Source organism: Myiozetetes cayanensis, unplaced genomic scaffold (assembly GCF_022539395.1).
Source record: "Myiozetetes cayanensis isolate MyiCay16 unplaced genomic scaffold, myiCay2020 scf1, whole genome shotgun sequence".
NCBI classification, from domain to species: domain Eukaryota; kingdom Metazoa; phylum Chordata; class Aves; order Passeriformes; family Tyrannidae; genus Myiozetetes; species Myiozetetes cayanensis.
In genome coordinates this window covers 91,293,322-91,310,526 of record NW_026086604.1, presented here as the reverse complement: position 1 = coordinate 91,310,526, position 17,205 = coordinate 91,293,322, and the positions used below count along the sequence as shown (strand labels likewise).

The window sequence follows — 17,205 nt, the reverse complement described above, 5'->3', positions numbered from 1 at the left end:
CCTAGTGGTATTTCAAATCATTATGTGATAATGGCAAAGCTCACAGCTCACAGATGCTTCTACTACATAGCAGAATAGACAGTCTGTGGACACACTCACACTCACACACCATGACCCACATCTGACCTTGGCTGCAGCAATGCACAGCACATCCAGAGCAACCTTACAGATGTAAGAGAAGCTACACAGCACCACGCTCAATGTTATTCTTAAATATCACTGCACTTCTCCTGCTATGGCATCTCTATTAAAGCCAACTTCAATAAACATTTTTCCTCTCAAGAAGACTGATTTGTTTGGAATTAGATTCCTTGCATCCCCATCCCTCCTGTGAAAACACACAAAAGGCGTTCCAGCCAAGAACCCAGTTCATACAGCATTGCCCTGTACCAACATCCCCAGAGAATCCCAGGCTCCTAATGTATGGGCTGAATTTCAGAGACTTAATAAAAGCTATTCCTTAAGTGCAAGAATCCATGTCAGACAACAAGGTTTGGAGATCATCCCTTCTAGTGCAAGTTTAAGGTTTCCAGTCCACTTGTAAAGTTAAACACGGGGAATTTCAAATGCACAAAAATGTAAACTGCTGCAATTCAGTCCTTTCTTTGCTTGGCTTAACTGCTGAGTTACCTCCCCAGGCAGTCAGCTACAAGCTGTTAGTGGAATTGGAGTTTTAGGTAATTGCATTTACTGAGATCTCCCTGCAAAAACAGCCTTCTCCTTCTTGGCTTTGCAGACCAAACCACATGATGAAGTCACCTCTAAATGTGTGTATCAGATCCTACAGCTATGTGTGTGCTTACACGTTGTCTATGGTTAACACTGACAGATTAGTGAGCAAGTTCCTCGTGAATTAAAACAACGATGTCTAGACCAACTGCTTCAATAAGTCTTAATTTCAAGAAAATGGGAACAGCTGCAAGCAGGAGAAGGTAATCACAGCTGTCTTAAAACTTAAAGTAAATTATGTGGAAGGATTTGCAGATTAAAAAAAAAACCCTGAAGTGGATTTAAAATAGCAGTTTCTGAAAGTTTGAGATATTGAAAATAATAATAAAATGTATACTATTTGCATGGCTATAGGTCAGAGTCTCTTCTCTGTTGTATATGTAAAAAACTGAACTCATTGCAGAGAAATCAACAGAACTGTTTGTTACACCTCTGCAGATTGAAAAAGTAGAACCTGGTCAAAAGCATTTTTCTAAGAGGAAAATATGCCCTGCATGTTAACTAGTGAAAATAAGACAACCTATATGTGTAAAATGTTTATGTCCATTCTACCAATATTTACATTATGAATATTCTTTTAATTTCATTAAAATTCAAAGGAACTATACGTGATAATGTAAATTATTTTCTTAACACAGAGAATATGCAAAAGACCTAATACAGTCTAGTCTTTGTCCTATGAAAGTTTTCACATTTAGGTTGTACAGGGATTTGTGCAACCTGATCTAGTGAAAGATGATGCTGCCCATGGCATGGAGGTTGGACTAGAAGATCTTTACAGGTCTCTTCCAACCCAAACTATTCTGTGATTTTATGAATAAACAGAAGACTGCATCATTGTACTCAGAGTAGATATTACAGTGTTATGAACAGTGTCTACTAAAAAAGACAACATTTTATGCCATGTTAGGGGGATTTTTCGGTAAGAACTGACTAAACAGGGAAATCAGAGAGTGAACTAGAGTGTGAAAGCTACACAAAGCAAGTCTGAAATTATCAGATTTTCCCTAATAAACAAGTCACAAACATTCAACCCACACTAAGCTTTACCATGAAAATCTCTACAGCCCTGCTGTAGAGATTCAGACACACCTCGGTCTAGATCTTGGCTCAGAGCATAAAACCAAGGGAGTACCAGCCCCATACCAAGAGACCAGCGCTGAAGGAAGGACCTGGAACTGGAAGTCCTGGAACTGGTTTCAGGTACAGGGCCAGGAGCATGGTCTTTTTTCTTTATGGTAGCAGTGTTTATCTGTACTGAAATTCAGTGTTTACCATTACAAAGCAATGAAGCTGGGTAGTGGTCCCCTCTGAACAAACAAAAGTATGTGTACTATGTTTTGTACTTCTTTTTCAAAGCTTTGACCACATTGTAGATTGCCAAAGCATCAAAACCTCATTTTTGCTCTCTTCACACTCTTCCTCAGAAAGTACCGCAAGTGAATCAAAAACTCTCCATTTTGCCTGCCATTTGTGGATTTTTAATAGGTCTTGGGATAGTGTGTACTCAATTTTTCCTTATGACAGAGGTTCTATTTTGAAATATTCAACATTCAAGACCTGCAACACAGTCCCCAAATTAGGTAAGATGAAAGTTTTAAACCAGTGTGCATTTGGAAAGCTCTGAGAAGTCAGCACTCTCCATGTCTGATGCATATTCCTATTTTTATTGTATTCAGTCCATAGGAAAAACACCTACCTTCACTGCAAATTCCTTTTTCCACCAGCTTATCAGTGCACACCCTTGACCACAGTACAAAAAGCAGCATTCACCAACACTCTGCAGGTGAAAAACTATTCCTCTGTATAAATTATACATCTTGGGAACTCAACATTTCTTTCACGCTGAAAACCTATTCAAGCCTTCCCACATCTGTGGGCTAAGTGGTTTGCTCAAGCCAGGGGGGATGACAATTGCTGATATTTCAAGAAACCTAATCTCTTAATGTTTGGGATCAGACGAAGGGTATAGCCATGAAAGAGACAGCTTGAAACAGGCCTAATCTCCGGCGTATCTGAAGCTACAGATGGCAGAGACGCTGCGCTGCCACCAACATAGATCCGACTGACTGTAGTCTGCCTGCCCAGGGGTGGTCCGACCAGAGTGATTCAATTGCACACAGAAATCTCTCACGATGATACTTCTGCTCTGGGAAAGAAAAGCAAGGCTGTCTAGGGTGGGTGCCAGCGGGAATCAAGTGTGCAACATTGGATGACAGCAATGTGAGACTGCAGACAAGACAATATTCCTGCTCTGTCCTGCTTTGATCCTACCTAAATTCCTGTTTCTTGGTCTCCAGACTGCCAGTCTCCTTAGGTCTCCCACCTCACTGGTGACTGTGCCTAAAGATTTCCTGACCAGAAAACCCCGTGCTGCCTTTCACAGTTTACAGTCACAGACAGATTGTTACTTTTTACAAAGACACTGAACACTTTCTCAGCCAAATGCTGCACTTACGAGTACTGGGTCACACAGCAGAGGCTCAGCTTTTCCAATTCGTCAGCTCCAGACAGTACTACGTAAGGGTACGTAGCCTTGTCTCTCCCCCAACAGACCAGTAAGTCACTATCCTCTTTGATTGCTTGCAAAATACAAGTATTTCCACCTCAGCTTAACCTCTCCCTGCAAGAAGGTCCACGTGCTAATTGTGACTCCCAAAAAAACTATTTAAAAAAACCCCTCTGAACTGCAAGCATCCTCAAACAAGTTTAAACTTCCAAGCTGAATTTCAGTTGACTATAAAATAAATCTACAAGTCACCATATGTACCCAATGTCCAAAATCAGTGATATACGATCTCCAACATGGCCTTTCTACAGTGATCCCCAAAATAAGAAAAGAGGCTGCTCTGACTGTATACACAGAGCAGCAACATGATCAGAATTAACCAAGAGGGCTGAGAAGAGATGCCATCACGCAGCTGATCTGAGGAGCTCACAGCCAGGAGACGGCCATCCTCCCTGGAACACAGCACATCTGCAAAGCAGGATGTTTTCCAAGCTAAGAGCTGATGTGTTTTTCTGGCCAGGAAACAGGAGGTATGAGGATTATGGTTACTTTTGAGGGCCCTGGGAAGGTGGAAGAGGGAGGTCAGGCACATGAGGCACATCCACACAATTAGACAGGCACAAATAAAAAAAAAAAAAAGTGCAATTCTGATCCCTCCTTTAGCAGACCAGCAGCAGTGTTCAGCAAGTCATGAATTTACTGTGTGGGAGTTGTTTCACCTCTCTCAGGGAGCTTTCTCTGCCTACAGTGGGTTATGTGTCTAGTGTGTCTTTCATTAGCTTATAGAGCATGTATATAAGAGGAGGTACATGGGGGCTGGGGAAGTGACAAAGCAAGGATGATTACTAAATTGGCATTTCAGAAGTTAAACTGAATTTTTCCAAAGTACTCATCACCAGAGAGTATTTAATAATAAATTAGCTGAAATTTAAAAAAAAAAAAAAAATTTAAGTTAAGGCTATCATTCTCCATTTAACTTGATTCAACAGTTTAAAGATCAGTTTTTAAATACTCTGAGTCAGAAAGACTGTTGATACTGAAATTTCAAACACCAGAGCCTATTCTGACTAGCAGAATCCTTATACCTAGAATTAAAGTGTAGATTACAAAGGAAAAACCAATGCAGAAACCATTGAAGAGAAAATCAGTGTGATAAAATTAGTTCCACGCTCCTATTAGAAATCCACCCTAAATATCCTACAGCTAGCATGTAGAATACACCTAGCTGTAACCCTGAAAGAACTCATCCATCCAAGTGTAGAGTTTAGGCAGGTTGAGCCAAAACGGTCAAAAATCCCAAATTTTTGTATGTGCCAATAACTGAGTTTTCATTTTAATGTCTGTAGTAGAAATAGTTGCTTGTTCTTTAAATATGTGACTTATAAAAATGTAACTGAAAGTATAAGCCCAAAGACAGCATGGAAGAGAGCAAACCTAAATCAGTAGCTTCAAAGACAGACTGAAATGACAAGGAAATCATTACAGAAACACAAGTTTGTAATTTTCAAGGAAGTTTTGATTATTTCATTTAGCCTAAAACTTCTTGCACATTGACTGTCATTTACCCACAACATTTGCAGTGGTTCACTACCTGCTGCCAATACCAAAGCGTGAATTGATCATCCTCATTAGGACCAGCAAAGCCAGCTTTAAGGACAAGATGTATTTTAAATGCTGAATCTGAAGTTTATTACAATACCTCTTCTAAGTAATTCCACTTTAATAATTTACCACTTATCAGGAGGCCTGAAAAAATTGAGAATCCAAGGTTTTCCCAGAAAACAAGCCCCCAAATTTTTTAGGGAGATGTCCTTTACCTACTTATGTAGTTTGTGACTCACTCAGGGACAGGTCAGAAAGATGGCACACTTGACAAGTTTCTCATCAAAAGAACAGCAAGTTGAACCAAAATCTGGTTGCTGATTTAAAGAAAACAATTTCTCCTATTTTGAAGACAAACTGGCAACACAGAGCTGTTTTCTTTAAAGTTCTAGTATTAGACTCCTCTTTTTATGACAGATCCATGCAACTTTAAGGTAGTTGTATCACTCTGTGTTGCAGCAGATACATTTTGATTAACTTTTAGAGGTGGAGGTGGTTGTGATGGAATTGTTGTTCTTATTGACCAAATCTTAAATCCCGAGATCCTTAAATCTTAAGAAAACCATATATATAGTAGTATTCTCCAACAAGAAATAGGTATTCTGGAGACAACATGAAAAGCTGGGCTTATTCCATAGGCAACTTACTTTTGTCTAGCAGCTGGTAGTGCTCCTAAAGCAGTGTCTGAACAGCATTCCTGAGCTCCTGCAAGGGGCAAACTTGCAGGTGATCAACATAAGTTTGTGACAGGCAATAAAGTTCCTACAGTCCTTTACAAGATCAGAGAGTCGTGCTATTACACAGGAGGTTCAGAGTTAGGGAATTCACTTAAAATGTAGGCTGCAGGGCTGGAGAGCACAATGGGAACCTCTGCCAGATCTGCTGGCAGTTCTGTTCTCACCCTCTCTCTGCTGCTGCCCTGCAGCTTTCAGAGTCAGGCACTTGTCCGTATCACTGGAAAGACACAACCATTCAGAAACAAAGATGATTCATGAATGCATGTGAATTGATATTTCCCATGGAACAGAAGAGACCAAGAGAAGCCAATTCTAGAAATGAAAATTTCTTGTATTTTTTTATAGAAACACTCACAGTGATTGTCCTTGGCAGAAACCACAGTCTTTAAGCAAGCCTGTATACAAGCCAACAGGCAAGCACATGACTTTTTTTTTCTTGAATCACATATTATGAGTCAAGAAGTCAAACCCTGTAGTTTTTTGTTTAGCAACATCACCACCATAATCAGTAGTCTTTACATAAATTACTAAACAAACACAATATCAGCATTAATTTAAAGGAAAGCACTTGACAATTTATTTTTATTATTTCCACCCCATGTTTGAATTCCATCCCCTAAGACATTTGCGTTCTAGTGTAAACTAATATAGCCTACAGCTTGAGAAGAGCTGGTCAAAAGTTTATTTAAATTTTTTGTTAAGAAACAGCTTTCTTGGGAGAAGAGTTTCTGAAAACTTCAGCATTTTCAGCTTGAACTGTGAGACAGGAGTAGTGCCCCAGAGGGCTTCTGTTGCATGTCCCAGCTTGGCATTTGGGTGAATTTCAAGTCCTGTCTCACCAGGGTCATGGCAAATAGTGAAAAACAGATCCACTCTTTCACCAAAGACTACTGCTCCATTGAGCTGATCACCAATCAGCCAAAATAACTGCATGAGATAACTGCGTAATGCATGTGCATGATGGAGAGAAAGTTTAAGACCTGAAGTTGATAGCCCTCTGAGTGCCCTCTCTCACAGATTCTGGTAAGATTCAAAAAGTACTTTTGATCATTTTCACCACCATTTCTTTAGCAGCTGCTAGAGCTAGAGTTATGATGTTTGAGTTTTAAAGTAATTGCTGTAATGTATTTTTCTACTACTTTCTTCTCATTATAAATGAAACACCCAAGCCATATTCACTTAATACCACAGAGAAAAGAGAAACAAAGAAGAATAGGGAAAAAAGGGTCACTGTCAGGCCAAGATCAAGTCTGGAAAATTTCAACTTGAGACGAGAGCGTTTCAGGAAGTTATAGGCAACTGAAACAATGAAGGAATTATAATCGAAACACTGCAAGAATTTTAACTATAGCTCTTTCTATGCTAACCAACACTCAGAAACTCAACAGCACTCAGAAATTCTTCTTGACATTAATGATCTGTGTTTTCAAAGCCACTCTCAACGCCCTTGAAAAAGCAGAAGAAAGGGATGGTTGGTGTTGGCCATGCCTGCAGCTGATGGAGATCAGCACAGCTCTTTTGCCTTTGGTGACATCAGTGAGTCACAGGAAGAGCAATAAAAAGGAGACAAACCAAAATCCCCTAACTTGTAACAGCTCATCTACTTTACTTATGTGTTGTTTCCGCCCCCCAGCACAGAAGTGCCGTGTCTGCTGGCCTCTCACCAGAGTAGCTAATTGAAACATGGTCTGTTCTGATGCCTCCTGCCAGGCTGTATTTCTCCAGTTCAAGAGAAATGGATACTCAAATCACAAGTTCAACATTTTTGTTCCCATCTCATCCTAGCACATTCCTCATGACTCCTTGCCCCTCTCCTCACAGGACAGCCATGCACAGAATGAAGCCTAATCAAAATTATCCCTGTCTCTCCAGAACAGACTTATGATTGTGAACAGACTAAATGCACAATTTTTTTTTTCACTGCTCTAAACACAGGATCTAAAAAGACACTCTTTAATTGCTGAACTCCTGTGGAAATAACCCCAAAATGAACATTTTTCCAAACAGTCCTCTGTGAAAAAATTCAAACATCCTATGAAAATTCTGCATGCCAACTGAGGCATTTAAGTGTCTACACCTCCTGAGGAAAAAAAAAACCCACAAAAATAACATTTTAAATTCACTCCACTTGACTCCAATTAACAAGTATTTGCAAAGGGCCATACACCAAGTGTCTAATACAACGCGCTAGAGGCACTGCCACCAGCATCTTCATTTAAGTCCTTTCCACACACTGTGATACTGTGTTTCAATCAGAAACTAGGTCATAAACTTCGCTATTGGAAAGCGTTTATAGCTATTTGGACTGGATTATTCTGTTCAAGAGGTTATAATAATAAAGGAAGCTTGCAAGCATACTTTTTCCAAACTCTTGGTATGTCATTGCCAGTTTGAGAAATTGGCTCATTACTTATCCCTCTTTGGCTCCTCCACTCTCAATTCCTCATTTGTTTTGACCCCTTTCTGGACAAATATAAAACTTACTGTTTCATGTAATTAACAGGAGGGAGAGAGAATATAGAAAACTCTCTCATTTATTCCAGTTCCAGAATTAGTTTTACAAAAACATTGTCAGAGTTTCAAGACGCATTCAGATGTTAAGAGCCCTGCCAAAGTTTACAATCTAGCTATATCCTGCTACAGAAAAAAAAAAAAAATACTGCCCTGTTTTTACAATTTTATAAAAGTCTCTGGCAAGAAACAGTCCACCTCCACATATTCACATGCATCCAGATGATCTGTGGATAAACCTTATTCTCTTTAGCCTAGTCAAATTGTCCAGCTCACTTTCTCCGTTACCAAACTCTCTCAACACATTTTTCTCAGCCACTCCTTCCTGTACAGGCAAGCAAAGCAGCAGATTTGCCCTTCTCCCCACCACAACCCTGGTCTGAAGGCTTAAAACAGTGAGCAAACACTTCACCCGCAGTTCTAGTATTGGAAAGCTTTTTCATTTAAGGTTCCTTCTTTTGGTTCTCCATTAAATAGCTGCTTGTATTGCACCATGAGTTCAGTGTCCATCAGCCCGCACGGAAGGGATTTGGGGGAAAACCTTTGCCCATTTCCTGGGGGCTTGAGGAACAAGGTGCCCAGCAGTTTCCTCTAAGTGAGAAAGCTGGCTTGGCCGTCCTTTACATGCTTTTCCATGAGTCATCAGAATGTGCACAGTGGAGTCATCTTCAACTGAAAAAGCCTTAAACAATATGCTACGTACAACTTGCCTTGTACCTCATAAGGAATATAGATGCTGAAAGGAAAATGAAGGCGGATGGGATAGTTGGTTCTGTAATCAGAAACAGCTATTAAGTCCAAGATCTCCATTGTTTTTAACAAAAACAAAAATCAAGAGAAAAAATAAACCAAACTTCTATCCAGCTGTATAAATTCCGTCTCCCAAGTATTCTCTGCCAAGGAGAATCAGAATAATTAAATTATTCTCCTTCATCTGGATCTAAGACTTTAGCTAAGAGCTGGTTTTGTTTCTGCTTGCTTCTAGAGAATTTTAAAAGTCTTTAGTCTTGAAAGTGTAGTACTCTGCATTCTGTAGTTAGCACATTCATAGTATCAAATTTTAACTTTTCAGGGAGTCTCACCTTCAGCAAAACCATAGCCTTTTCCAGTTCAGCAATCCTACCACAATGGTTAACATCATATATATTGCACAGTGTATTTCTGTGACTCCATCTAAGCAAGTCAGGTAGATTTATACAATTCAAACTTTCTTCCATAGCCTTGACACATCAGCTGGAATATGCACAGTCAGGTCCTTAGTGTAATGATTTTGCTGCAAAAGCATCATTGAGTAATTCCTCTTTAGCTTTTATGCCACCTAAAGTTTCTATGAACTCCAAAGTAATGTCTTAAGTGTGTGAAAGAAAAGCAACAAGAAAAAATATAGTTCAGTTCCGATTAATGGTTCTATATTTTAATATGTTGCTGAGTGTGTGTCCCCAGAATATTTTAAATTTATGAGGGTTTCTTCCACGCAATTTCGCATTCTTTCAGGAAAAAAATGGCCAGGACGACTGCCTTACAGCTTAGATGACATATCATCTTCTCTATTACTTTCTGTAATTCAAAGAGGTACAGAACATAAAGGCCGCACAACATCCAAATTATTATTAAAATCACAGTAAATAAGCTAAAAGAGAAAAGCAAGGCAGGTCTGCCTCCAACCTATTCATTAGGAAGACACCAACAGTGCCATAGAAGTCCAACAGTTTCATTTTGCTTTGAGGAGATTTTAGTGTAGCTGCTTGTTAATCCTTCTTTAAAGCTTCACACCCACCATCCTTTCCTACCACCCTACCAGAGTAGAAAAGGCTCAGTTCAACTCCTGATCCTATTGGCTTGTCAACCTAGTCCCCAGGTAAAATGAAATTAGCAAGTAGGAGGTTCAAAACTAACTTCAGGGACTACTTGCTCTTTCCCTCACAGCATTCAGCTTGGGAATCCTGAATAGTACGAAGCTGCAGAGCCTAAAAATTCACCCATGTTCAAAATATAACCTTACAAATTCACACAAAGCGAAAGTATAGCCAAGGCTACTCAACACAGAAGCTACCACTGACTCAGATATCCTTCATATGTGGACCATGAGAGGCTGATCTGGGAAGCAACCGTGTACTCCACTCTTCTCTCTTGGCATCAGCTATCAGTCACTCCTCCTGGGACAGGAGGCTACTATGCCTTCCCTAAAGCTCTAGGTTTAACATGGTTCTTGATCTGACAGATACTGCCATTTTGATATGTTTGCTGTGTTATGCTCTTACACCCTGCAAGTTGGAGAATCAAGTAACTCTGGGATCATTCCTTTGTGTATTTTGTGTCCCTGCCTTAAGACACCCCTTTAACACTGTACCTATATTACACATCTGGCTCCAATCTGAACACAGTGCAGTCTTCACGATATTCATCTTCACAATACTCTTACAAAGGAAGAAAAGAAAAGGGCTAATTGGAAGCCCAGAGGTACTAAAGCCTGCATGTGTACTAAGACACCCCTCATATATAAGCCCAAGTCTTTGGTTTTAGCTGAAATGTGCATTCAGCAGTAACCACCTTCACTTCAGAGCACTGGCTGCTCTACATTACCAGCACATCAAGGTAATCCTCACGTGCACAGAAAGCTCAGTTTAGCCCTGGGCATAGCAGAGTTGTGCAAAAAATGTAATTTAAAAAAAAAAAAAAAGTAATAGCAGCAGCGTCATCTGTTATCAGATTCACTAAATTTAGGAGAAAAACAAAAAACTTGCCGACACTGATATAGAGAGAGACATATGTAAATATTCATGTAGACAAGAGATTTATATTTTATAATCAGTGAATTTTAGTGCTGTAACATTAAAGACTGCTACTATTAGAGCTGAACCAAAACAATGTGAGGAAAGTTAATGAACAGCCATCCCAAATGACATACATATGATTTCTTACCTGAAGTACGTTCATCCATCCATCATTGCTATTGTCCCAGGATAATGCTTCAGCAACCACATAACAAAAAAGATCTGGTGAACTCCTAAGTGTTTAAAAAGAAATATAAGCATGTTAAACAATACAAAAGTCACCAAATCCATAGAAAAAAGAAAAATAATACTTCAGAATTCAGTCTGACACTGCATTTGCAAGGCTTTCTTTTGTTCCAATTATTCTTTTTTTAATGTGTCTTTTTTTATTTAGACTTTCTCTATGCATTCAAACTAAATTGTGGTACATTTGGCTGAGGCAGAACCAGAACCACAGGAAACACAATTACTAACAAGAAAAATATAAAGATGGAAAATCAACATGACATGTAAAAATAGAAGAATCAGAAGAGAAAGAATCATCCATAGCTGTTCTAATGATTTGGCAACTATGCTCTATCTACATATTCTTGTTCCCTATCTATTTGTTGATATTAATTCACAATATATCTAGAGAAGTTTTTCAGTTTTCAAAGAAAAAGAAATAACACTTCCAAATTTTGGTTATATTTTACAGAAAGAATGACTTATGCTAAATGTGAAATATACCTTTCCTTAACATTCTTCCTTTATTTTCAGCTGTAAAGCTCTGCATTTCCTAAGTGTCCAGGTATAGAGAATACTTTATCATTCTGGAGACAGCATTTTTTAGAGCTATGTTTTGACTTTAGGCCCACAGTAGAAGTACATTAAAAGGTTCTGCAACTTGTATCAGTAAAATGGTATCTCTGCAAAAGCTTCTTTTTCTAAATCAAACACAAAATAGGAAAGAACGTGCACTGCTAGTGTTACATACATCTGCTTGATTAACAGAGTAAAGGTGCAGTCAACTAGACAGCAAATTAACCTTTCAGATTTCATGTACTGCAATTAACTCCCATGTCTACCAGCATAGCACCGTAAATTTCATGGACAAAACATGGTTTCCAGGGCACAGGAAAAATCCTCCTTCATAAAAGAATGCCAGTGGGTCTGTTTTTATAAAGGACATCATATTTTACTGTGAATTACATCTATATCACACATTTTCTTCCTTATACACATAATAAAATTATCTTCATCATATCTAAGGTGCAAGATAGGAACATTCTGGTTTTCTGCTACTTAGCATAATTGCTACTCATGGACAGTCCAGCTGCCTACTCCAGTAAATAAGACCTAGCAAAGCATCACTCAGGATTTGGCTATAATTGTGTTCCACTATACCTCTTTTATTATGAGACAAAGTTTACAAAACCCAAGCATAGATACTTATCTTGTCATCTACAAAATTTTAAATGTTTTATCTAACATTCGTTTTTCTAATTTGTGTCTTTTAACACCACCAATTTTACATAACTGTCAAAAAGTCTACAGAACCTCACCACTTATTACATAGCAAAAGGTTTAGTGCAACTCTGTGTTAAGAAAGAGGTTTAAAAACAGAATACCAAGTGATATTCTTAATTCATCATGGACTCCTCTCATATTTGCTCTTTTTAGAAATTAAATAGATAGATCAATTTATTAGCTCTCAGATCAAACTAGCCTTAAAAAAAAAAAAAAAAAACCATGTTGAGTTGGGCTTCCTCCACACTCATATTACAGCAGCAGCCACAGCCTGTTGTGGTTAATGAATACCTGCCTTTACATCCACACAACCTGCTCAGCCTTCAGTGAGACAGCGCAGACGGAATGGAGAGGAAAGTTTCAAGGCCAGTGAGTTGTTACCCAGGTGTAGATTAGACTACACAATGTGGTTGACTACAAACTCTGGATGTGAGACAAAGAACCCAGTTCGCCTTGCCTTTTGGTAGACACCGATTTAGCAGCATTGTTCAGCAGCAGAATATAGGACATTTAAATTGCTAATGTAAATTATCTTTATCCAGAATACATCTTATAAACTTGGTGTACATTCACTGGGAGCTGGGGGGGGGGAAAGGGGAGGAGGGAGAAGACCCTAAGTTACACTTCTCTGTCCATGTTTAAGTCCTGTTAATGTGTACTCAACAATAAAAGACCTAACACATAAACACAGACACTGGACAGTTGTACCATTATCTGTGGTGGCTTTGGTCTAAAATTTTCACCTTACCACTCTAAGATACTAAAAATCCAGTCAGAATATCATACCAACTGTTTCCACACAACAATGCTTTTAAAATTCAAGTCTCTTCCAACAGAATCTTTGCAATTTCTGCAAGGGGACCCAAAATCATTAAGGAATGTAGGAAAACCAGAAACACCTCTAAAGCAAAGTTTTGAGTGAAATGCATCAGAAAATATTGTTTCCTTCATAAATGCCATCACTGTCTCCTATAAGAACTAGGCTAGGAATTATTTTACAAGTAAAAGATCATTTGTAGGCCAGGGACTAAAGCACTACCATGAACTAGGTCAATCCCATCATTTGTTACTGTTCCAAAAGTACAATAACAGCGGGAAGAGGGGGTCAGGGTGGAATAATCATTTGTTAACAATTTTAATAGTAAAGCTTTATTGGTTTTCCCTATGGATTCTCATAGTTATTATAGTGAAATTAAGTGTTTTTCCTCCAAGTGAACTCTTGTTAATCCTTTTATTTAGGTTCAGAGCTACAGTACATGACCCTGCGAGAACATTCATCTACAGTCACAGCTGGAGCTGCAGACTCACTGGCTTGAAGGAATTAATTTCTTTGCAAGGCGGAAGCAACTGAAAAGCCAAAGGCTTATCTACAGGAAAATCTGAATTTCACCAACTCGTACAAAGAACGGGACAAAACAAAAATGTATAATCAGACACCTCATCAAAAAGCAGATGTGAAAAAGCTCTGGCACATTAGAGAAATACAATTTAGGGGAGAAAATATTCTAATGGTTGGTCATACAGTATAACAAGCTTTAGGTTTTAAAAATAAAATACGAATTTTAAAAGCAGATTAAATTTGACTGCAATGAACTGCCACCAAGAGATTCACAGTGCTCAACCCAAGCCACCCAGGCTTTCTATTATCTCATACCTTTGACAGTAACTTACTCATTTACAAGACTCATTTGAAGCCAGTTATAACATTACCAAGTGAAAAGCCTGTTCTAGCTTCATCTTGATTGTCAGATTCTCAGTCCATTTGCTCCCTTGTACATAAATAACATTAAAAATGTACAAATGCTAGAAAGTCAGGTTGTTTCACTGACCATAATGGAAAAGCTTGACACCAACAAAAATATTACAAAGCAGAACTGTGGTCATCAGGTCACTGAGTGTTGATATCAAAACAGGTCATGACTAGGCAGAACTTAAAGCATGAGTGTCAACCTGCACCTGGAAGTTAAAATATGGATCTTCTACTTTTGAGGGTTTTCAAGAAAACACTTCAAAAGCAATTTTTAAGAGCTTAATAGTTTATTTTTCTCAATATTAAAAAAAATAAAAAAATTTTAAAAAGAGGAAAAGAAAATTTACAATGCAGTGTTCAGATTCACAGAATATGCTGAGTTGGAAGGGACCCACAATGACCATTAAGTCCAACTCTGGCCCTGCACAGGACCACCAAGAGTCACACCATGTGCTTGAGAGTATCATTCTAACACCTCCTGAACTCTGGCAGGTTTAGTGCTGTGACCACTTCCCAAGGGAGAGAGCCTGTTCCAGTGCCCAGCCACCCTCTGGGTGAAGAACCTTTTTCTAACATCCAACCTAAACCTCCCCTGACACAATTTCAGGCCATTCCTTGGGGTCGGCACTTCTCACAACAAGCCTGAGAGGAGCATTCACTAGATGCATCACATTGCTATTTTATACAGAATGTAATAAGACATTATTAACTAGATCATGCATATGTACAGTTGGCACCTTTCTAATGATATCAAAGTTTGACCCATTATACTGATCAGAAGTATTTGTATAATCACAAACATTCACAGCAATTTATTTTGAGTATATTGCACTGAAATGTTTACTCATGCTTTTTAAAGCTGAGCACTCCTGACACTTTTGGGACCTCAATATCTTGATTTTTTCAAATCATTGCTTTCCTAATCAAGGAATAAAGAGACATAAAAGCTCCATTCAATTAAAATAATTTAGAAGCATATATTTTTTCAAGGAGAACCTAAGCACATAAAAGCCAGAGTACTTTTAATTGTTGCCCACATTTTAATTTAAGTATTCAACTTGGTTACATTTTTGAGACATTTCCAACACATTCCAGATGAAAAAATATTACAGTCACACTGAAACTCTTAACAAGGCTCTATCTGAAACAGCATCAACAACTCTTTAGTAGAATTGTTAAATAAGTAGCAACTGTCAATTAAAAAAAAAAGAAAACCAAATAACTTTCAACTAATCTCATTTAAATACAGGATTTTTATCCATATGAGGTGAAAATATATTTAATTAAATTATACCAATAATGGAGCATTCTCACCACACATTTATTTTATCCTACTAGTTCCTTTAACACAGCTGCCCTTAACAGCATGTTCTCAAAGATACGTAACTTAGATGATTCAGGTCAAACTTCACTGCTTAAAATTATCACATTGGCACAGGGCATCCACTAAGGAATCCACATGCAGGAAAGAGCAAGTGTTGTTCAGCCTTTGGAGGTTTCCCTGATGCTCTCTTTGGATGAAGAGGACAAGATTTCAGAAGGAAAGGCCAAAGGGAGCAAAGAGCTCCTCACAGTACTGCTGGAGAGGGGGCTGGAACTGCCAAAGTTACACAGATCCTTCCTCCCACTTCACAATAAGGTTTCTTTTAAGTACTACTTGGTAAACAGCTTTTCCCTTAAAAGTTATCTATCAATATAAATCCATATTACACTAACACTGTTATGTATATTGCAAGCATCAACTGATAAAGAATGATGTAGCAATCGTGTTCTGATGGTTTTCCTCTTCTGGTGTTTCTTAATAGTGCTAATTCCCCAGAAGGAACAAATTCCCTGAGCAGGAGCCACCAGGTTACACAGATTACAGTGGCCTTTGAAGATGAGCTCTGCCAACAGCACTCACAAGTCAATAAGGATGAGAGCAATGAAACCAGAGCTTCACACAGAAATGTGAAGGATCCCAAGCAGTAACCTGGCTGACCTAGTGGTATCACATTGCCAAACAGTCAGAAAACTCAATCTTTGCTTCTTTCCAAAGTACCAAAATAACACTTTTCAAATTAAAAGCTGACTTAATTCACTTATAAAAGTCATCATGAGCTATAATGGCATAACCTCCCCCTCCTTTTTAATTTTGTTCTTTTCATTTTCATTATCCCAGGTGGTTTCCAGGAAGTCCCTTGCAAACCAGTCACTATTATGAAGATGGCCTATTTTAATCACAGTCCCTTGACAAGAACAGCTAATTATCTAACTTTTCTGTCTAAACTACCAGATGGCTCTAATTCTATACTTAACTTGCTTTTAGTTTTCAGCAGCTAGTGATATTGGCATATTAAAAGATGTCTGGGATGACACAAAACCAAAATAATCCCAGTACCATCACCAGTACCTCAGACACAGGCGGAATAGAAACATACACATCTACTACATTCTTCACTAAAATAATAAAGTCACATAGGATGGTAGCCTTCTGTCACATTTTTTTTTCTGATTGGACTCCCCAAAGGTGTGTCAGTAGGTTTTTGTTGTTACATTGTTTGTTTTTTGTCTTTAAACAACATTAACACCCATTTCAAGGAAAACACAGGAGAACTCCCCTAAGCTGTTCCCACCAACCCCTTTTACACTTTCACAGTTGCCCTCCTCCTGAGACCCCAGTTTTGGTGACATCCACTCACCTGAGACAGCAGGAAGCATGCTCATGCTGTGTGCCATGGTCCAGCACACCTCGGTACTGAGTATTCAGGAAAGCATCTAAGCACAGTGCCTCATGGTACTACATAAACATTCAAGTTTGGGGGATGGTACTCCAAAACTGTCATCATTGACAGTGCAATTAACAAGTTCAACTTCCATGTGCTTGCCAGAAAATGTACCAAAGCAGTTCGACTTCAACTAGGTTCCAAACTCATGAGTTTAGGTGAGATTTAAAGTATCCATTTCCACAACATGGTGTGTTGCAGACACAGAATGGGGGGGGGAAGAATCTGGCCTCAGTGCATTGAGGCAGCATTTACCCCTGGTATACACCAGGAAAACACAGTTGCCTTTGACTAAAAACAGCAGAAACCAATGAAAAAC

At 38.7% G+C, this 17,205-nt stretch overlaps 1 long non-coding RNA gene across 1 annotated transcript in view; it reads right to left on the bottom strand.

The window, feature by feature from the left end:
- LOC126646952 (uncharacterized) overlaps positions 1-17,205 on the bottom strand; it is a 257,574-nt gene that overhangs the window by 170,487 nt on the left and 69,882 nt on the right. Inside the window, exon 2 of the long non-coding RNA XR_007630478.1 lies at positions 11,011-11,095. This is a non-coding gene — a long non-coding RNA (uncharacterized LOC126646952). The remainder of the gene's footprint in view (positions 1-11,010; positions 11,096-17,205) is intronic.